The 23,636-nt window shown below is 38.2% G+C and overlaps 1 protein-coding gene and 1 long non-coding RNA gene across 3 annotated transcripts in view; one reads left to right on the forward strand and one right to left on the reverse strand.

Annotated features, from left to right (window-relative positions):
- The window catches only part of ALDH1A1 (aldehyde dehydrogenase 1 family member A1), an 86,268-nt gene extending 67,933 nt beyond the window's left edge, over positions 1-18,335 (reverse strand). Inside the window, exons 1-3 of one of the 2 annotated variants that reach the window (XM_081505449.1) lie at positions 18,155-18,335; positions 13,616-13,800; positions 5,275-5,331 (exon numbers count right to left, since the gene is read on the reverse strand). The gene's annotated coding sequence lies outside the window, so the exon portion shown is untranslated. The remainder of the gene's footprint in view (positions 1-5,274; positions 5,332-13,615; positions 13,801-18,154) is intronic. The other variant, XM_081505448.1, reaches the window with a different exon arrangement.
- Positions 1-23,636, forward strand: part of LOC145511972 (uncharacterized) — a 61,864-nt gene that overhangs the window by 12,647 nt on the left and 25,581 nt on the right. The gene's annotated exons all lie outside the window — the stretch shown is intronic.

A 23,636-nucleotide genomic window follows, 5' to 3' on the forward strand; every position in this document is an offset into this window, starting at 1 on the left:
GCACATTACAAAGCAGAAATATTACTTTGTCAACAAAGGTCTGTCTAGTCAAGGCTATGGTTTTTCTAGTAGTCATGTATGGATGTGAGAGTTGGATTATAAAGAAAGCTGAGTGCTGAAAAACTGATGCTTTTGAACTGTGGTGTTGGAGAAGACTTTTGAGAGTCCCTTGGACTGCAAGGAGATCAAGCCAGTCCATCCTAAAGGAGATCAGTCCTGGGTGTTCATTGGAAGGACTGATGCTGAAGCTGAAACTCCAATACTTTGGCTACCTAATGCAAAGAGCTGACTCATTTGAAAAGACCCTGATGCTGGGAGAGATTGAGGGCAGGAGGAGAAGGGGACGACAGAAGACGAGATGGTTGGATGGGATCACTGACTCAGTGGACATGAGTTTGGGTATACTCCAGGAGTTGGTGATGGACAGGGAGGCCTGGCGTGCTGTGGTGCAGTTCAGTTCAGTTCAGTCGCTCAGTCGTGTCCAACTCTTTGTGACCCCATGAATCTGCTTTTTAATATGCTATCTAGGTTGGTCATAAGGGGTTGCAAAGAGTCAGACACGACTGAGCAACTGAACTGAACTAGGTTGGTCATAGCTTTTCTTCCAAGGAGCAAGTATCTTTTAATTTCATGGCTGCAGTCACCATCTGCAGTGATTTTGGAGCCCCAAAAAGTGAAGTCTATCACCGTTTCCATTGTTTCCTCATCTATCTGCCATGAAGTGATGGGACCGGATGCCATGATCTTAGTTTTCTGAATGTTGAGTTTTAAGCTAACTTTTTCACTGATCAGTTTTGTCTTTTAAATATAGATCTTTTAAAGTCTGTGTCTGATAATTCAAATATCCTAAGTCTCTGCCTTAAGAAAATGCAGTTCCTTCTGTTTTTTGTTCATGCTGTCTTTTCTTCTTGTGATTGTCCTAAACATGTATTAGGCATTGAATTTAAAAATTTGAAGGCTTATGACAATCTTATCTTCTTCTAAAGAGTATGTATATTTGCGACAGCATTTATTTCTGTTAGACATATATTGGACCTTCTCCTCCGTCTGTGTTCTTGAAATATCTGTTTCATAATCCCCATACCTTGTCCCTGTGATACGTCATAACATAATTTCCTCAAATCCATAATCCATTTTACTTATTCTCTATTCAATTATTTTTAACCTGTTGCTAGAGCATTAATTGAGCTTTTAATTTCAATGACTATGTTTTTCCTTTCTAGAGTTTTATTTGATTCTTTTAAAAATTATCATTTTTTTTGTATTATGTTGTGGTGATTTAAATAAGATGAATAGTCTCAAATCTTTATTTAACCAAAGAATTCAACAGAATCACAGATATATTGTGTCTTTACAAATAAATGGTAAAAAATGGTTTCAAGTTCTTCTGAACCAGCAACGAAACCTCAAATAATTTGTCAATTCAAATAGTATTACTTGGGAAAATACATAGAAGTTCATTGAAGTTTCATTTCACAAACACAGCAGAGCAACCTCCAGAATCTGAATGTCTTAAAAGGCTCAGTTGTATAAATAACACTTCCAAGAATGTGTTATGAAATAGAGCAGGATTATTCATTTTTATTCAAATCTCCATACTGGGAAAGAGAATCGTTTCGAGATGTTTTCATAAATGTTCTCAATTTACCACTTTATCACAACTAAATTTAAGACATGAAATTGTATCTGTTCCTCTGTATTATATAGGAAGAAGAAACATTTTATTATTATCTTTCTGATATTCCTTTCATTAGCATTTGGGAGGGACTACAGCTTCAAGTCTAAGTGTTGTAACACAGAGAAATAGTAAACACTGTTGTTTACGAAATCTCAAGGAGGGAAGGTTGGTTTTATACCCACAGCCTAGACTAAGGAGCTGCTGGTAATGCTGTTGCCTCCCCATCCAGTGATTCAAAGAGCATATTTTTCTGTTATTCTTTAGTGAATGTCAGCCATTCAGTGATGTGAGGTCTTAGTCCTATCTCCTTTTCATGCAACCTTGACTGCTTTCCTTACTGGGTTATTAAGCCCTTTGGCTATCACTGCAGCACGTTATCAAGGGCAGGAACAGTTTGTTTACTTCTCAATTATAAGTTTCCTCTTTGTTCTTTTGGCTCCTGGAATTTTTTTTCTTCTTGTTGAGCCAAGTGTGCATTTAACTCTTACTTATTATATTTTTATCTCACATTTTCAGTTGTATTTTAGGAGAATTTCCACATGATCTGGCCTGCTATAGTGAGTGAAATGGAAATGATTTTTCTAAAAAGAACACAATCATTTAAAAAAAAACTAGTTGTTTCATAAGACTATCAGATTTTTATGCTTGTTCATTTTTTGTTTGTGCATATTTTTGAGACTTTTTAAATAAATGGAAATCAATATTAAAGTATTCACACTCTCTTATAATATATATTATGTATTATTTATTATTACTCACATGCATAAATGTGTATGTGTATAGAAACCTAGAAAACTCCTGATTTGGAGCTCTATTATTACTTTTTTTGGAGGCCCCCCTTTTTTATTTTAAGTTTTTCCCTTTTATAGAAATTTATTGTCAATTTATATTAAAGTTATAAAATCATACAAGTTTGTTATTGCTCCGATAGTAAGTTTAATACTTGTACTTAGAGTTCCAGGTTGAACCTAAACTCAAGGTTTAAAATTCACCAGTGTTCAGATATTCTAAATGTGTCCAGAGTACTGATCATGTTGATCCACTGGGAGCACTTTTTAAAGGAAGGGCTAAGGTCTTCCTGGGAATAACTCTAAGTGAAGATAGCACCAGATAAACAAACTGAGGGCTTCCCTGGTGGCTCAGATGGTAAAGAATCTGCCTGGATTGCAGGAGACCTGGGTTCAATCCTTGGGTTGGGAAGATCCCCTGGTGAAGGGCATGGCAACCCACTCCAATATTCTTATCTGGAGAATCCCCATGGACAGAGGAACCTGGTGGGCTACAGTCCATGGGGTCACAAAGAGTCAGACATGACTGAGCAACTAAGCATACACACACAAGCAACTGAGGTCTATAGTAATGCTTTGACATTCAGAGATGGTTGAATCTAAAAGTGCTGCACTCAATATGCCAGCAAATTTGGGAAACTCAGCAGTGGCCACAGGACTGGAAAAGGTCAGTTTTCGTTCCAATCCCAAAGAAAGGCAATGCCAAAGAATGCTCAAACTCCTGCACAATTGCACTCATCTCACACACTAGTAGAGTAATGCTTAAAATTCTCCAAGTCAGGCTTCAGCAATACTTGAACCATGAACTTCCAGAAGTTCAAGGTGGTTTTCGAAAAGGAAGAAGAACCAGACATCAAATTGCCAACATCTGATGGATCACCGAAAAAGCAAGAGAGTTCCAGAAAAACATCTATTTCTGCTTTATTGACTATGCCAAAGCCTTTGACTGTGTGGATCACAATAAACTGTGGAAAATCCTTAAAGAGATGGGAATACCAGACCACCTGACCTGCCTCTTGAGAAACCTGTATGCACGTCAGGAAGCAACAGTTAGAATTGGACATGGAACAACAGACTAGTTCCAAATGGGAAAAGGAGTATGTCAAGGCTGTATACTGTCACCCTGCTTATTTAACTTATATGCAGAGTACATCATGAGAAATGCTGGGCTGGAAGAAACACAAGCTGGAATCAAGATTGCCGGGAGAAATATCAATAACCTCAGATATGCAGATGACACCACCCTTATGGCAGAAAGTGAAGAAGAACTAAAGAGCCTCTTGAGGAAAGTGAAAGAGGAGAGTGAAAAAGTTGGCTTAAAGCTCAACATTCAGAAAACTAAGATCATGGCATCTGGTCCCATCACTTCATGGCAAATAGATGGGGAAACAGTGGAACCAGTGTCAGACTTTATTTTTTTGGGCTCAGAAATCACTGCAGATGGTGATTGCAGCCATGAAATTAAAAGACGCTTATTCCTTGGAAGGAGAGTTATGACCAACCTAGACAGCATATTGGAAAGCAGAGACATTACTTTGTCAACAAAGGAGGTTTGTCTAGTCAAGGCTATGGTTTTTCCAGTAGTCATGTATGGATGTGAGAGATGGACTATAAAGAAAACTAAGCGCCGAAGAATTGATGCTTTTAAACTGTGGTGTTGTAGAAGACTCTTGAGAGTCCCTTGGACTGCAAGAATATCCAACCAGTCCATCCTAAAGGAAATCAGTCCTGAATATTCATTGGAAGGACTGATACAAAGATGAAACTCCAATACATTGGCCACCTGATGCGAAGAGCTGACTCATTTGAAAAGACCCTGATGCTGGGAAAGATTGAGGGCAGGAGGAGACGGAGACGACAGAGGATGAGATGGTTGGATGGCATCACTGACTCGTTAGATGTGGGTTTTGGTGGACTCTGGGAGTTGGTGATGGACAGGGAGGCCTGGCGTGCTGCAGTTCATGGGTTTGCAAAGAGTCAGACACGATTGAGCGACTGAACTGAACTGAATCACAGTTTGCCATTTGCTACTGAGATTTGCTCCTAAGTCAGCACCCCTTTTCCCAAACATGGGTTTTCATCATAATGTAAGGAGAGAGTAGGTGGAAAATAATTAATAAAAAACTCTTAATTGATGAAAAGTCATTCTCCCACTGACACAAAGAAATTCCAGTAGTATTTGGTTTATATCCATTACTCACATGATATGAAATACAAGAGCGAAGAGTGAACGATTCTCCCCACAGTGGCTTTGGTACATTAAGGAACCCAGAAGATACATTATCACTGGTATTTTTGAAGACTCCGTTGTGTCAGCCATGGCAGCAGAGATGTAGCACTCATGCAATGCCCAGGAGGTAGGGTAACCAAGGAGAAAGGAGAGCATTCAGGCAGCAGTAGCTTGTTATTGGCAGCTTAGTGACCAAGAGTGATTGTGTCCGTGGCTCTAGGATCAGCTTTCTTTAGCTGTAAATGGCTGCAGCCACGTGCTCTCAGATGACTTTATGGACAGCAAAAGCCTGGTATGAACCTTCACTAAAAGTAATGGATCACAAAAAGGGAAGCAGATGAGACAGAATGTGAACTGGTGTTTGCCAGGGCCTGGGGAGAAATTGACTAATGGGGAAGGAGTTTTACTTTGGAGTGATGGAAATGGTTGGGAACTAGAAAAGGGTGGTGGCTGCACCATACCTGAATGGACTAAATTTCACTGAATTTTTCACTTTAAAATGGTTAATTTCATGTTGCAAAAGTTTCACCTCAATAAATTATTTTAAAAATATAAAAAGGAAGCAGAAGATTACTGACCACATTGACAACCAAAGGACATCAGATAATGGATGATTCCTCGATGAGGCTGTAGACCTGCAATATGATAAATAATAAAAGCCTGAGAAACTGTTTTTATTACTTTCAAACTGACCCAGAAATGGCTGCCCTTGGGAAATATGAGGTTCATGCCATTTAAAATATTTTGTTCTTGTGTCCTATTGTTTTAGTCTCAGTTCTTATGTATTATGACAACATAAATAATGATTAGCATGTATTGGGTAACACTTCAAGAATATGCTAAAAGGATAAATTTGTGTGTTTTTCGTGTGTTTTCTGATGGATAAAGAATGATTTGTCCAAGTTCCCCCTCCTTCAAAGAATAAAACAAAAGTAGGTATTAATCCAAGGTCTTTTCAAAGCTGCTCTGGTTAGTTTTGAAAAGGGTTGTACAACAACCTGAGAGTCCAGAATTCTTTTCTCTCTGAAGTCAGACTACTATGACTTTAAAGCACTGAATAACAATTTAGAACATGGAATTTAAACATTTAGAAACAAATGGTGTGTGAACATAGGAAATGGTTTCCCTCAGGCAATAGTGTCATTTGTCCTGAGCCCAGATATCAAAGCCTCCCTCTAAATCATTGGGGAGTATTTCTGCCAGGATACAACATTCCTAGACGAAAAAAAAAAGAGCAATGGCACTTTTCTCTTCCTCATGTTCCTATATGAAGACTAGTTTTATAAATGAGGGTCATGAACTACATAAACACTTATAATCTCCTAACGTTATCTATGGGTGATCCAAACTGTTTTTCAAAAAAAAAAAAAAATGAACTTCAAAAGTCCAAAGTCCTAGAAGAACACTGGGAAGTTTATTGTGAATTAGCTAGTTGATTTTCTAAGAATTCTTGCCTCCCAAATATGAAATTAGGTTTCCAATGCAGTCTACAAACTGCAAAATTTCAAGAAGCATACAGCTAATGCCAAAAATTGTTTCTTCGATTTTTCAGTTTAGTTCAGTTACTCAGTCGTGTTCGATTCTTTGCGAACCCCTGGACTGCAGCACGCCAGGCCTCCCTGTCCATCACCAACTCCTGGAGTTTACCCAAACTCATGTCCATTTTGTCGGTGATGCCATCCAACCATTTCATCCTCTGCTGTCCCCTCCTCCTCCCACCTTCAATCTTTCCCATCATCAGGGTCTTTTCAAATGAGTCAGTTCTTCGCATCAGGTGGCCAAAGTATTGGAGTTTCAGCATAAACAACAGTTTTTCCAATGAATGCTCAGGACTGATCTCCTTTAGGATGGACTGGCTTGATCTCCTTGCAGTCCAAGGGACTCTCAAAAGTCTTCTCCAACACCACAGTTCAAAAGCATCAGTTCTTCAGCACTCAGCTTTCTTTATATTCCATCTCTCACATCCATACATGACTACTGGAAAAACCATAGCCTTGACTAGACGAACCTTTGTTGACAAAGTAATGTCTCTGGCTTTTTAATATGCTGTCTAGGTTGGTCATAGCTTTTCTTCCAAGGAGCAAGCATCTTTTAATTTCATGGCTGCAGTCACCATCAGCAGTGATTTTGGAGCCCCCAAAAATAAAGTCTGCCACTGTTTCCATTGTTTTCCCATCTATTTGCCATGAACTGATGGGACCAGATGCCATGATCTTAGTTTTCTGAATGTTGAGCTTTAAGCCAACTTTTTCACTCTCCTCTTTCACTTTCATCAAGAGGCTCTTTAGTTCTTTGGATTTTTAGAAATACCTATATACACATACTCCACCCTGCTCCATAGAATTGCAAGTTATTCATTCCTTACCACTTGATCCCAGTACAACATTACAGGGTATCAGAATTAACATTATGTCACTCTTCTTATTTCAACTATCATTTGAGTGTGGACTGACCTTAGAGATACTTTTTATGTGCGTCCTAATCTGGGCTATCACTGATACGTGCATGAATAAGTTCTTTTACCCCAGTCAACATACAGAAAAAGACTAGTGGCATTCTCCTTCAAGAGTGTAAAATAGGAAATTCATAAAACTGAGTAAATTAAGCCCTTCATCATAAATATAGACTCAAGGACTCCAAAGCCTTGGTGCTTCAAAGACTGTTTTAGGCATCTGGCTTAGAAAGGCATTTTGCTTAGTAAATCCATACTAAATCCTGTTACATTCTGGATTCATAGCAATGAAGTGTCCAGTAGCTGATTCCATTGCATCTACCTGGGATTCTACATGCAAGCATTTTAAACTATTGGAGTTCTGTTCATGATTCAAAATCAAACTGTCAAAAAACTACATTAGCCAAAATATAAACAGTAACTATGACAGCTGAAGTTATTATGAATTTAATTCTATCCTAAGTGCTTTATAGATCTAGATTGAAAATACAACTATTTTCCCCATTGTACAGATGGAAAAACCAAGGTTTGGTGAGGTCAGAAGTATCCTCAGAGTCCTGCTGTCTTCCTAATATCCTTCCCAACCTACTATTCAAATCAATTTAATCCCAACCTCCTATGACTTGCCACCTCCTACAGAAATGTGTTAACACCTTGATATACCTTTCGATCTTGCTCTCATATATACCCTTGCTCATTTTCCAGCAGCTAATACATTGAGAAAATGGCCTATTTCACTCAGCTTCATACCAAATTGGGCTCAGAGGGGACTGTCTTGCACATGTGTGCTGTGCTAAGTTGCTTCATTTGTGTCTGACTCTTTGAAACTCCGTGGACCGTAGCCCTCCAGCCTCCTCTGTCCATGGGATTTTCCGGGCAAGAATACTGGAGTGGGTTGCCATTTCCTTCTCCAGGGGAACTTCTCAACCCAGGGATCAATCCCACGTCTCCTGCAATGACAGGCAGGTTCTTGACCACTGTACCATGTGGGATTCCCTCCACTGTGCTTCAGTTCAGTCTCTCAGTCATGTCCGACTCTTTGCGACCCCATGAATCGCAGCATGCCAGGCCTCCTTGTCCATCACCAACTCCTGGAGTTTACCCAAACTCATGTGCATCGAGTCGGTGATGCCATCCAGTCATCTCATCCTCTGTCGTCCCCTTCTCCTCCTGCCCACTATGCTTACTAACGATCAAAAAGTCTGCTAGATTTAGTTTCAACTGGATATCAGATTGGCAACCACTGGCATGAACACACTTTGGACCTTGCTATCTTTCAGTTTAGCTTGATTTTGTATACATGAATTTTGTAATTCTCTTCCATGATAGAAATCAAGAATATTTTCATTGTTTCACTAAACTATATTTTAAAAATTTTACCAAGCACTCTAATTTTTTTTTTTATCTTTCCTTAATATTTTGGTCTTGGGTCAGCAAAATGTTTCTGTAAGGATGAGATAGTAAATATTTTAGGCTTAAGAGGCCATAAGTTTCTGCACAACTCTTCATCTTCACTGTTATAGAGCAAAGCAGCTTATAGAGCGGAGAAGGCAATGGCACCCCACTCCAGTACTCTTGCCTGGAAAATCCCATGGACGGAGGAGCCTGGTAGGCTACAGTCCATGGGGTCGCTAAGAGTCGGACACGACTGAGCGACTTCACTTTCACTTTTCCCTTTCATGCACTGGAGAAGGAAATGGCAACCCACTCCAGTATTCTTGCCTGGAGAATCCTAGGGATGGCAGAGCCTGGTGGGCTGCCGTCTATGGGATCGCACAGAGTCGGACACGACTGAAGCGACTTAGCAGCAGCTTATAGAGTATACAGGAATGAAAGGATATGACTGTGTTTTAATACAATTTTATTTACAAAATAAGTCATTGGGCTGAATTTGGTCCACAGGTCATAGTGCACTGGTATATACTTAGTCTGTATACTAACACGGATACCCTGGATAATTATTTCAACTTCACCTTTACCTGTGCTTTCCTGGCCCTTAACCCCATCTATCTTAATGGTTTTTTCTATCCTGTCTTGATCTGCTTTCCTCACTTTTGTCTAGAGACATCTGGGGGGCGGGGAACGTATGCTTATTGGAGCCATTCCACAGTTTTATTTTTAATATCTGCTCATTTCTCTGTTTGTCACTAGTTAACACTCTTTCTCATTCCTCCTCTAAACCTGCCATTAATCATCCTGGATAATGACAAGCTGTTCTTCAAAGGGGTTGAACCAATTTACATGTCAGTAAGCTGTGACTGAGATTCTCATTGTTCCACATCCTTGCTGATATGGCAGACTTTTGATTTTCTGCCAGTTTAGTGGTTGTGAAACAGAGCCAATGCATTCCACAGGTTCAAGGGGGTGACACTTGTATTTAAGTGCATAAGAATGGTTCTTCCTAGAGCTGAGCAGTGGGTAATCCATGAAGGGATTGTATATATATACCAACCCCAGAATGAAACATATCTCAGTGTGATTGTCACATAAAATTGCATAATTATTGATGAGTTTGTTTAATGGCTAGTCACACTTCATTTGTGAAGCATATATTCATGACTTTCACCCAGTGCTTAAATCTTGTAGTCTGTATACTTTGTGGATATATGTGTTTTGTGGGTTATATGTGTTACATATATCTCCTCTCAATTTGTAGCTTGTAGTTTTGAGGGTGTCTTTGGATGAACAGAAGTTTCTTATTTTCATGAGGTAAATTGTATCATTTTTATGGTAAATGCTTTTCCTGTATGGTTTAAGGAGTTATTCCTTGTCCTGAAGCCAGAAAAAATTCTCCTAGACTATCTTCTAAAAGTATGACAATTTTACATTTCACACTAAAGTTTCTAACTACCTGGAATTGATTTTGTCTGTGTCATTCAGCACTATTTATTGAGTAGTTCCTTTTTTGTCTTTCTTTTAATCTCAGTCATAAATTAAGTTTGAATACATGCATTACTTTCTTTCTGTTTTCTTTGAGTCAACTTAGTCTTTGTCCAAATGTACACTTTTTGTTCATATAGTATATGTTCAGTTTTCTATACTGCTTCTTTATTTCAGAAGTTATTTTCCATATTCCACACTGTTTTATAACATTGTGCCTGTATACCTTTTGGCAGCATTTTTGGTAATCCACTCTCTATTATTGGTCAGTTAAACTTTTCCAATATATTTGATATTATAGAGAATGCTATAATGCACATTTTATGCACAAATCTTTTTCTTCTGCTGAATAATATCCTCGGGATATAATCTTAGAAATAGGAATATTGAGAAAGAGTAATGATATTTTATGGTTTTTAAATACCATAAGTTAAATGTTGACATCCTCAAATCCAAAAGGACAATTTCACTTTAACATTTTAATTTCCTGCCTCCTCGTTATTAGCAATGCAATGGTACTTTGGCTTAGCTTCAATAGCGTGTATCTGATTGCCCATGAGGCTAAATAGGTTTCCTCGAGTCTGTGTATTGTGCATGTCTCATCATGAGGGGACCTCCTGCTCATTCTCTTTATATTGAAATCTTGGAGCTTTACATAAAAATTTGAATGTGCTCTTTATAGGTTACAGATTTAGACATATAATTTGACTTCTTTTTAAAGTACTAACATATATTTATTTTAAGCACCTGCTCAGTCTTTTTTTTTTTTTTCATTCCATCATATTGGACAAATCACACAAGATCCTTTTCCAACTACATTCTGGCACAGATGTGGCATCGTCTCTCTGAAACAACTATCGCGTGTACCTCTGGGACCTGGAGATTGAATTACGGCTCTGCTCAAGAATTACCCGCAAAGACTAGCTTCAAAGATGAGGGTTTAAGTTTCTATCCCATTTAAAGCAGTGGCAGGCATAGAAGCAGAGCACAGTGAGTCATCCTCATCCTTTCCAGCGCTCAGCTTAGCTGGCAGGTCACATCTGACAGTGCCCAGCTTTTAGACGAAGGAAAATCAACTGCCATGTTGAGTAATTACACTAAGCGTGGAACTTGACTCCTGGAGTATCGAGGAGGAGATGCATACAATAGCCTCTGTTTCTTCACATTGGCTATTCACCAGGGTGCAATAAACTATATACGTTTCCTTGTACTGAACCCCAAGGAAAACTAAAGCATATCCTGCTTCTTCAATCAGTTTAGTGAAGAATGGGACTTTTCACTTGCCTAGAAGTTATGGTGGAGAGTGTTTCATGGATAACATCTGTCACTCTTCATTCTTCCTCTCCCCTTCCTCCCTCACACATCTAATAAGTCATTGAAGCTTACCCATTCAGGATTCATATATTTGGATATAGCCCCTTTTCTTTAGCTCCATTGTCGTAGTTCAGGCCCTTATCATCACTCATGTAGATTACTTTAATTTCTATAAGTGCATCTCTCTTCTTCCACTCTTATCTGACTTTTATTCTCTACGTTAATGAGAACACTTTCAGCTACAAATCCAGAAACCAGATTCAAATTATGCTTATGAAATAAAAGAAAAAGATTTTATTAAATAAAAAATACTAAAGGAGAGAGTTGGCTCCAAGCATAGTTAGAGACAGGTATTCAAATGTGCTGTCAGAATTCTGTTTCTCTTTCTATCCCTCAGCTCTACTTTTTTCACCGATGGCCTCCTTGGTCAGGTTCTGTTCATACAGTGGTGACAAAAGATAGCCAAGGAACCACAGGCTTACATGAATGAGCCTTTTGGATAGAAAATGCAGAGAAAAAACATTATGACCACTAGTATAGATGTGGTCATACCAACCCCCGAAGATTTATATTAAGCTATCTTGGGCCATGGTCCACTCCTAGGCCAGTCTGATTAGCAAGCTTGTGCCTTGTGCCCAACCTCATGGTAGAGAGATAGAGGCCCTTGTTTGATGGAGAGGTGGACACCTTTGTTTGCCACCCCACTGGAATCACAAGGAGTAAGGAAGGTTCGGTGTTTGAAACCAAGGGTGGTGGAGTCAACCGAAAATTGATAGATGTTCATTAAATATGGCCACCAGAATTATCTTGTTAAAATAAAGTTTTAATTATGTATCTAGTTCCCTGCTCAAAAAATTCTTCAAAGGCTTCCAGTTTCTCATGAGAAGTGCAGCCTTTTTGTCTGGCATCTAGGTACACCAAACCAAAGATTCATCCTACCTGCCTTGTCATCTTCCATATGCCCCTCACGTATTTCGAGTTTTAAATCATCCATGCCATATAAATTGTCATTGCCTTAATAGTCTTAACAGATTTTAATCTTTTAAGTTTCTATCATTTATAATGTTGTACCTCTACCATGAAAGTCTTAATTTCTCTTCTCTGAATGGCTTAAATGTTACCTTTAGTTTCCATAATTTCCAGCTTCAGTTTCACCTGTTCAAGTCTTTCTAGGCTCCATCAGTCAGTTGCTAACCCTGCTATTATTATAACACCTTGCACTGGTGTTGTTTATTATCTTAACCATATTGGCTTCTGGTTGTGATTATGTATCTGTTTTCTATCCTAGTCTTTGAGCAGCTTGAGGACAAGAACTGTTTCTTAATTGTCTTTACTCTCTTCACTACATCCAGTCCTACAGCTCCTAGCAAATGTCCAAATAAACACATGCAATGAGGTCCCAGATTTTTGTGTTAAAGATTATTGAAAGTTTGATGTCTCCAACCACATGAATCTAGTCCCTAAAATAATAATTTGTGCTCAGGGAACTCATCTGACAATGTAGCTCAAAAGAGTGGCAGAAGCGTGTTGGCACAGTAACTTATTTGCAATTCTGAAGACTTTCTGTGGTTTGGAAACATTTCCAAAGAGTGGGGTGAAATGTTATATAACAATCCAAGAGATTATAGGCCTGAATAATTCAGTATATTAAAACTTTTTCCTTCTGCACTTGGATCCCCTGGCTACTAATCCAATACTCTATATTTCGAGCTGCTGATACGGGAAATGTTGTTTTAAGACTCACACCTTTTAGACAGAGTAGGGTATTATATGTTCATGAAATAATATGCTTTAAATAACATTCTGATTTCTTTGTTTTTTTGGCCACGCCACACATTATGTGGGATCTTAGGTCCCTGATTAGCAGATTGAACCCATTCTCCATGCAGGGGAAGCATGGAGTCTTAACCACTGGACCACCAGGGAAGTCCAACATTCTGATTTCTTTCAAGATGTTTTCCTGTCATGAATAGCGACAAATTAATTGTTAGAGAACAGAACTCAACCGTTTTAGCAAGACTTGAGCTACTAATATCAAGCACATTCAGAAATTTTTTACAATGTGGCCTCTTTCTCAGAGCAAGCCCCCCAACTTGCTCTCTCCAAAGAGGTGAATACCTCCATTAAGGGTACAAAAGTCATCAAATTCTAGGAGGCACTATTTACATACAAAACAATGTGCTGTTGTTGTTTAGTCACTAACGTGTTACTCAGCACATGACCAGTTCTGCAACCCCATGGACTGCAGCACACCAGGCCTCCCTGTTCCTCACCATCTCCTGGAGTTCATCCAAGTTCATGTCCATTGAATCGGTGATGTTATCCAACCACCTCATCCTCTGCTGCCCTCTTCTCCTTTTGCCAGCATCAGGGTCTTTTCCAATGAGTCGACTGTTCGCATATGCTGTTTGCATACAAAACAATGTAGTCCCATGGAATTCACTGTGTTTACCAGGTTCTGGAGTATAGAAGTTAAGTGTGAATTCGAGTTCTGATGCAAACAGCAACACCTACCACAAAAGTGCTCTTGTGGTTACCACCACAGCAACCAAATATAAACAAGACCTTAGGTGTACACACAGGGTGTGTGCTTTTTCACAAAAGACTGTATATAAGGTTATGAGAATGCCAAGGGGGAAGATAAAGCTACAGGTTACATAACAGCAAGTGTGGAAATTCGTTTACACTCCTTAGCAGCACCAAATAATGCTGACTCATTGTGCAAGAAATTAAAGGTCAAACTTTAACACATAGGTTAAATCCAGGGAAAACTGCATTTTTATCAGGTTAAAGAAGTGGTCTTTCTCAACAGATGTTGTATAAGTCACGTGTCCAGTTGGGGCTTTTATTTAGCATATTAAGTTATCCATCAAGATAAATAAATTTAGAAACCTAAAGACCCACTTCATGGTGCCATCTATCAGAAACGTCACTGTTAGGATGTGTTCTCTACGACAGAATCTTTCTTTAATTTTATTTATATATATCTAATCAAGTGGTGTATCCTTCCAAAAGCTTTGAACATAAAAGGTCTTAAGAAAGGAAAGTGCCTTAGAAAGCATTTCATTTTACCATTTTATTTTGCCAGTTAGTGTAGTAAAGAACTATTTACTAAGTACCATAAACTACCTGTGAAAGTACTGAGTACCAATCATTTGGGCCAAGTGAGATCCCAGGCATGGTTTGCCGTTGAACCTAGTCCCCTTGCAGTGATAATTACCAGGATTATTGAGCAGTTTTCAGAGTTTTCTTGTTTCTCAATTACAACTTTAGGTTTTCTACAGTGTTTTTATAATTTTCAGGAATGTGGGACAAATAGCAACTTGGTGGGGGATGAGATAGTCTACAAGGACCCAAAATGGATATTATATTTGATGCCCATACTTTAGGGGTCTACTCTGAACTATAGATTACTGCTTTCTTTTCTTTTACTTTTTCTTCCTCATTTCACTGGAAAGATATTTTGCCCATTTTCTGCTTCATATCCTCAGTTAATCTGAAAGAAGAGTCTGATCTCCATTTTTGGCTCTTTAATGACTGGATTTCTTGATATAGTCTCAAATGATAGTTCTGTGATCTTCCACTGAAGCCTGCTATTCACAGAGGGAGTTATTGTGTGTGCTGAAGTTTGGAGGAAAGTGTGCTTTGAATAACTCTGCCTCTGTTCTGTGTACTGCTCAGATCCTTATCTTATGTCGCTTAGTATTCTGTAAGCCTGTTTCAGCTGTTGCCAGCATTACTTGCTGAGAGCTTAAACACATTTAGAGAGATGTGTTGATGAATAATGGAGAGTGTCACTCATTCATCTTTCAGTTCTTTGTGATAAACAATTGATTTCCCTAATAGTTAACATGTTTTGAAAAGGCTTATACTAAGATTATAATATAGGATTAAGGGAATGCCATTTCTCTAAAACAGAATCCAGAACCTCAAAAGATTTTTTTATACAGGAAGCAGGGCCTCCACAGAGATGTTCATTTTGAACCAAATGACTCCAGATTTGTTCTCTCAAGTTTCCACTTTCTGGTGCTGCTGTTTTTTCCTGATAATATAGGTTCCTCTCAGCACAACAAAGCCAGGCTAGATTTTCAGAGTTTTACTAAGCACATAAAAAGAGCAAAGTGAAAGTGAAGTTGCTCAGTCGTGTCCAACTCTTTGCGACCGCATGGACTGTAGCCCACCAGGCTCCTCCATCCATGGAATTTTCTAGGCAAGAGTACTGGAGTGGGTTGCCATTTCCTTCTCCAGAGGATCTTCCCGACCAAGGAATCGAACCCGAATCTCCCACATTGAAGGCAGACACTTTACCATCTGAGCCACCAGGAAATCCCAGAAAGAGCAAAAGAGAAATAAATACAGAAAGCCTAAGATTTGTTTTCTTCAGGGGAAAGATATGTGGATCTCTTTCAAGACCAGGAATTTGCCTTATTTCTTTAAATTCCTGACACTTAATCCAGTCTTGATGCATAGTAATTGTTTTATACATCTTAACTGAATGAGTACATGAACGACTAAAATACTAGCTAATCTGGATAACAAGGTACACATGACTATCATTCAAGTAGATTCTATAGTTTGAAGTTTCTAAATCCAGCTCCAACCAACTAGACTGATTTCATAATCCCCTTGCTTTAGTTCCTTATTTCCTTGGTCTGACTGCTGCTCACGTGGAAATCACCATCCTAAAAGTCTAGCTTTCCAAATGTTCCTTGGTCATCTGGGCCAAGTCATGCCAAGGAGAGGCCACAGATCCCCTTCTGCTACTCAGTGAAGATACAGGCTCTTGAACAGATGGTTGACTCCTGGGATGTCTCCATTCCCCCCAAGTCATGTTCCATGGCACAGGCAGAATTTTCTTTCTTAAAGAACTTATTGTTTACTTATTTTTAATTAATTGATCAACTAATTAATTTTTATTTTTGGCTGTGCTGGGTCTTTGTTGCTGTGCACTGGCTTTCTCTAGTTGGGTCAAGTGGGGGCTACTCTCTAGTTGAGGTGCTTGGACTTCTCTGTTGCAGAGCACAGGCTCTAGGGCACTTAGGCTTCAGTAGTTGTGGTGCATGGGCTCAGTAGTTGTGGTGCATGGGTTTAGTTGCCTAAAGCATGTGGGATTTTCCCAAACCAGGGATAGAACTGGTGTCCCCTGCATTGCAATGGGGGATTCTTAATCACTGGACCACCAGGGAAACCCAGAATTTTCTTCTAAAATACCAAAAACAGAAAGAGAGACTAGAATGAGTTACCAGGGTTTGAGGGGGTGGGGAAAAGGGGAGATGTTTGTCAAAGAGTACAAACTTCCTGTTATATAGATGAATAATTTCTGGGGACCTAATGTACAGCATAATGACTACAGTTAATAATATTGTATTGTATACTTTAAAGTTGCTAAAAGAGTTGATCTGAAATGCTCTCACCACAAAAAAGAAATGGCCATTATATGATGTGATGGAAGTGTTAGCTAACACTGCGACAGTCATTTTGCAGTATATTCATGTATCAAATGAATGTCATATAACTTAAATTTACACAATGTTATATGTTAATTATATTTTAATAAAGCTGGAAAAAATGAGGGGATGTTTCTATTCATAGGTGCAGTAATTTGAGGTCACTTGTGTGGAGAAATATTTAGATCAGATTTAACAATAATTTTCGTCAGACTGTTTATAGTGAGAAAATTAATTAAAATGTCATCTAATTATTATTTGTTACCCTTAATTAAATGTTAATTGAGCACAAAGTAAAATAAGATAGAAAGGGATAACTCTCTTTCTTTGCTAAAACTCTTAAAGGGTTTGAAAATCCCAAAATTATGTACAGGGCTTACAAAGCATTTTTAAATGGCTTAAAATTTTTAATGTGGTTTGAAACAGTATTTTTCAAATGACAAATCAAATGATAAGTCAAATTAATTGTCCAACAGAAATGTAAATGATATCAATTTAGTGAGTTTAAAATGAGCATTTTTATTACTGAGTCCAAGCTCATACAGCCTCGCAATAGGCCAATAAATCAGGAAATGAAGTGTTGGGGCAAGGAACAGAGACTATTCAGAAAGCCAGCAGACTGAAAAGATGATGGATTAGTGTCCCAAAGAACCATCAGAACTGAGTTAGAATTCATGCTTCTTTTATACTAAAAGGGGAGGGGATGTGGCTGGTTGTAGCAAACTGCTTGGTGCTGGCCAGACCCCCTAGGGACTAATTGAATCCTTTGTTCTTACAGCTGTCCACTTAGGTCCAGTCATGATGTTCCTCTAAACTTTTAACAAGACAAATGTTATCCTCTGTTCTGCAATTTTTTAAATCTTTGTATGAATGAAAATGTTATACCTTTAAAGGTCAAGCCAGGGAGGCAGGGCCTTGAGACTGGGCTATCATGTTTATTTCAGGCAATAGTCAACATTCTTTTATAAAGGTGCAGAGCCAGCATGACTAAGCACAGTCAATAGAGCCCAAAGTTTAGAACTAAAAGAATAGATCCAATATGGGGTCAGATTTGTTCTCTGTGACATTTTTAAAAATAGAATTCAGTAGGAAATAATATATTAGAGTGTACTTCATGTGCTAAGGGTCAGTATTATTTCAAGAATTTTTTTCATGTATCCCTATATGATATAAAATATTATATTCCATACTATGTTAAATATAATGTATAAAAATATCATATCGCATCATAATTAGCTCAATAAGTATTTGCTGGGAAAAAAAATGAAAGTTGTTAAAAGAAATCATCCCTGCGAACAACTGTCATGGGGATAGGTATCCTAATAGTAGACTCTTGAAGCAGCATTAACTAAGTCAAAGACCTACTTTTAAGAGGAATTCCAAGGCTCTGTTATCACTAGCAGGGTGCTCTTCTCAGATATCTTTCCAAAAGTGGCTATCATGGCACGGTTGGATAATGAATGCTTTGAGTCCATCACTCTCACAGAGAGAGTGTTTAATAGAGTCCTCATTAAAATTATGATTTCTTAGGAATAGTCTCAAGTTCAGGCCCAAGTTCAGAATCACAAGTCCTTTTCAATTTTTTACTCCTATGTGCTTCATAGTGATGTAATAGAGGAGGTACTGTTATGCATCTTTTCCCCAGGCTCTTATATGATGTAAGAAGTTTCATCAGCCTATTTTTTGCTCTTTATTTTAGAAGACTGTGAACCATAAATTATATTGCCTGAGCCTGTTCTGAACTGAGTCATTCTAGTAAGAGAAAAAGGCCTTGAGAGAAAAAATAATTCGGCCCTAATTTAGGTATCTTATGCGGGTGAGTAAATGACAGAATAGATTACCTGGGTTAATATATCACAGGAGTTACCAAGAAAGCAAACAATCTGTGAAAACTAGTCAATGATTACTTTAAGAATTACTCTCAAAATCTTTCCAGAAAAGGATTAATTTGAATATACGTACCTTCTAGAGTCCATAGGGTTGCAAAGAGTCAGACATGACTGAAGCAGCTTAGCACACATGCATGCATCTTCTCACGTGGCGCATTGGTAAAGATTCCACCTACTAATGCAGGAGTCATGGGTTAGATCTATGGGTCAGGAAGATCCCCTGGAGTAGGAAATGGCAACCCACTCTAGTAGTCTTGCTTGGAAAATTCCATAGACAGAGGAGTCTGGGGGATTATAATCCATGGAGTCACAAAGAGTCAAACACAACCAAGTGACTGAGCATGCATGCACCTACTAGGGAATACAAATTATGTATCAAATTCCCATGCATTTGTGAAATTTTAGCTAATTATTGACAGTGGGAAGCAAAAAAAAAGAAACAGGTTAATAAACTAAAATATCCTCCACAGAAGTCAATGACTATAACAGGTAATCCAAATGTAATGATACTCCTTGCAAATAACTTTTTAATTTTTCTTCAGAAGCTCACAATGTATTGAAAGTGAAAGTGTTCATTGCTCAGTTGTGTCTGACTCTTTGAGACCCCATAGACTGTAGCCCACCAAGCTCCTCTGTCCATGGACTTCTCCAGGCAAGAATACTGGAGTGGGTTGCCATTTCCTCCTCCAGGGGATCTTCCTGACCCAGGGATCGAACCTGGGTCTCCTGCACTGCAGGTGGAGTCTTTACCATCTGAGCCACTGGGGAAGCTGACAACGTATTAATCATTCCAACCTGGAAAATCCTAAAGTAGAATTGAGGTACAGTTCACAATCTAGCAATCGCTCCAATTGAGGAAATCGTTGCAAAAAAACTGAGATGCTGGATTAAGTGAAGAAAGCCTTGATTTGACTCGGGAGTCCAGGGTCCCTGTGCAGCCCTCCCAAAATCAACAGTGGGAGCCTGAACAGGAGCAGGCCCCTGGGCTCTCAAGTTCTCTGTGTCTCCAGCTGGGAAACAATGCTTTGGACTAGATAGGCCTGTTATTCGGTCTTCATAACGCATAGCACTTTATACTCCAAAGCTGCTCATGAAGGTACTTATTTGCTATGGATGATAATAATCTGACTCATATGACATATCTAAAGAGAACAAATTAAACATTAACTTGAGTTTTCCCTGCTTATAAAAAGTATTTTGTATGCAAGTGTTTAAGGAATGACTGACCAAAGTTTTCTCTATTAGATATAATGTGAATAGATAAATAGATCCTCAGCCTCCTACCAGATTTCAGATTGCAGAAGTCCTTGATCTTCAACTTGTATTACTGAAAACAATTGGTGTTAAGCAACTTTCATCTTTCCCTGAAGCAATCTTTGTTTCAAAGTCAAGATTCAGATAGCCTCTTGATTTTTGCATAATTGATATGTATGTAGTAAATAGGTAGATATATATTTTTGCAGTTAAGTGTCACATTAAAGACATTGCATTTTAAGGCAGGTAAAGAGGAAGACCAATTTCATAAATGTGGTAAAATATGATAATAAAAAATAATTGCTTAATGGTGAAACACTCTCTCTTGTATAACACTGGGAAAGGCCATGTCCAAAGTGCTTGGTCATTATATGATGACTGGGGTTAAACTAGTTTGAAGCTTAAGTTCATAGTTAAGATAAAAGTTACTCTTTAAAAGACTTCCTCCCCCACACCCCAACATCCTGAGGTTGAATGCTTAGAGATAGGATATCACTGGTGTGATTAATATTTCTAAAGATAGCTTTCTACTCTTAAGAGAAAGCCAAAGATACGTGCAGAAATTTTCTAGAAAAAAGATTTGATTGTTTTCTTCTATTTAGACTACATGATACAAGGGGAGATTGTTTTAAATAGTACTTCATCAGATAGTTATTGAGGATCTGCAATATTCCAGACACTATGCTTATTTATAAAAGCAAAAAATGCAGGAAAATGTCCACTCAGAGAATTGGCAAAATACTAGACAAATAATGGCTAGTAAATGTTCTTGACTTTTAAGGCACTGGTTTGTTTGGAAGGAAGCAATTAGATCTAATGAACGTAGTGATTTGTTGCATATAATCATGAAATTGTTCTCTAAGTTTTGTTTCCATAATAATCTCTCTTCCATCTCTCTGTTTGATTAACTACTACTTCAGGTCTTGGTATTACTAGGACAGTATTCTGGGAAACCTTCCCGCATCCTTAAGACTACCCGGGCTCTTACACACACAATACCTTTTAACAATAGAATTTACCACACTAGGGTGTCTATGACTCTCTCAGATCCACTTGGATGTGACATAGCTGTGTTTTGCTAACACTGTGCCCCAGACACTAGTGCAACACATAGCTTAAAGTTGGTCTATTCAATGAATAATTATTAATTACATAAATAAATATTTATCTTGATCCTGGGAAGAGGGGTAGTGATGTAAGAAACCATTCCTTTTGTATACTAGGCACATAAAAGATTTTAAAAAAAAATTATTATGAAGACAGAGCACACTAAATTCAGGAGCCTAAAATTTGCTCCAAGCCTAAAGTTTGCTCCAAGAGACCTGTGGGCAGCAAACTATCGAACGATTTAGAATCTCCCAAGTAGCATCAGGAGTGTGGGGAGATTGGTCCCCATGAGGAGCAGGATTATAAAAAATAACTGCTTCCATTTTTAGATACCTCGCTTGAGACCAGCATATTGCCAGGTACATGCTGCCTCTTGCTTTGTAGACTGGGATAGAATTACACCCTCTGCATTGCATTTCATTCCCTTGATTATTTACATAATCCCTCTGGCTGTGCCTATCAATTTACAGACCAAAAGGAATTCCATCATAAGCACACTAAGTCATACACTTGGCTGCATCGTACAAATGTGTTTTACCTGGATTACGTTTGGCAGTGCAAGCCCCCGAGTGATGATAATTTCATTGTATATAACACAAAGTCTCCCTTGAGAGGGTGGGTGGGAATATCTGAGGTGTAGGGGAACCAAACCTGTAAATAATCACCCCTGATAACTTGTCTTCTTTCTACAACTCCTAATTTTACCACACAGTGTATTTAAAGCTGTATTGCAATGAAAACAAAACAGAGCCCCATTTGAAAACTTCATGCTCATACCAAACTGTGATCATTTGTGAAAGATTTAACTTTGAGAGGAAAGATGATTCATTTTTCTCCAAAATAATGGAGTTTGTTAGATCCCTAAGTATTTTGAAGGGTAAGATAGACCACCATGTTAACATTTTAAAATATGTAAAATGAAAATATATAGATATTACCAGAAGTAAATTGAAAAAAAAAAAAACTGTTTTATGAGTAGAGGGTTGCAGAGTAAATCTTAGCTGCGAACAGTAAAACAATTATGATGATGCCCATAGTTCATTTACGTGTTTACAAATAGTTCTAAAGCATAGGATGTCTGAAAGTGCTAAGAGAACTGAATACCATTTCCCTGGTGTGTTTCAGTGGATTTTCTGATACCAAGATGAAGAAAAGAAAGGTGTTTGAGCACATCAATGTGATTTAATACATCAGTGTTGTCCTGCAAGAGATTCTCTTCTGAAACAGATGCATCGAAGCAGACTTCACAAAGATTTTGTTAAGCACTTTGAAATATTGTTTCCCTATTATATGAGCATTTTTCTAGAAACAGTTGAATTTGATCAGAGAGCCATTATCTCCAGTAGGATTGTCAAAGTCGAGTAATATTTAATAAAAGTAGTCATTATTCATTATATTTTCACTTATTTTTACAGTATTAAAATATAAAAACCTGTGCTGTAATTAATTCCTTCAATTAAAGTCCTGGAATAGTTCTGTTTCAAAAATATCCAAATCATCCTTAAATACAAGTACAAGAAGAACCTGATGTTTATACATGCATAGAGCCTTGGGCAAGTGGATCTGACCTGGGGTAAGAGAATAGGCTTTCTCGGCTCTTGGTTCTTCTACCACTGGCTATGTGACTTTGAACTATTGTGTATTGCCTTTCACTATTCCAATGGTCCTCAAAATTCAGAATCACTTGGAGGATTTGTCAAAACACAAGTTGTTGTGTCTGACCCCCTGAGCTTCTAATGTAGTAGGTTGGGGCAAGGCCCAAGAATTTGCATTTCCTACTGAGTCCCCAGGTAGTTCTTACTCCTCTGGCAGGGGACAGGCTGTGAGGACCACTGCAATACACACATCTCCTAATCTGTTTCTCTTTCCTTAGGAGGGAAGCATGGATGAACAATGAAATGCAGCATGGCAGAATATGGGATGGTCTTTAGATGACACTGCGAGAGTGGTGTGCTTTAATGGGCATGGAGGCAGGAAAGGAAGGAGAAAGAAGCACACATTTGTATCCAGCTCCCAATAGTTTCAGTCTCTTGGTTTCATCAACAGAGACAAGCCTAGCATTTGTAAGCAAAGAACCCAAAGTAGTTTAGGGGAAAAATTAAGAATATTTCACAAAATTTCAAGTATTGTTATGTTCTCCAGCTCTCCATCTTTGCCCTTGCCCCTACTATATCCTGAGTCTCAAAAATCCAAAATGATACATAAATATAAATGGGTGAAACTGACCAGCAGCCATTCTACTGGTAGAAATAGGTAGATCTTTCCTTACATTCAAAGTGACAACTCTCTACAGCTTTATGTTCAGAAAAGAACAACAAGGTTGCATGTATTTCTTAAGACTGTGAAGAAATATTATGCTTTAACGAGAATGTTTTTTTACACTTCAACAGAAGTGGACATGTTCTTTGTGATGCATATGAATAAATATTGACATTTATATGGCTAAATATGGCATTATGCATGGATGAAAAACATTTTCCATCAGGAACACCAAAATATGAAAAAGATTTAGTTAATTCATAAATTTGCAAAAACTATCAAGATGTAGTTTTATGTGCTGAAACACATATTCCACTGTAACTATTTATATTAAAATA

This window comes from Giraffa tippelskirchi, chromosome 1 (genome assembly GCF_054371585.1).
Source record: "Giraffa tippelskirchi isolate mGirTip1 chromosome 1, T2T-mGirTip1v1.2.pri, whole genome shotgun sequence".
Lineage (NCBI taxonomy): Eukaryota > Metazoa > Chordata > Mammalia > Artiodactyla > Giraffidae > Giraffa > Giraffa tippelskirchi.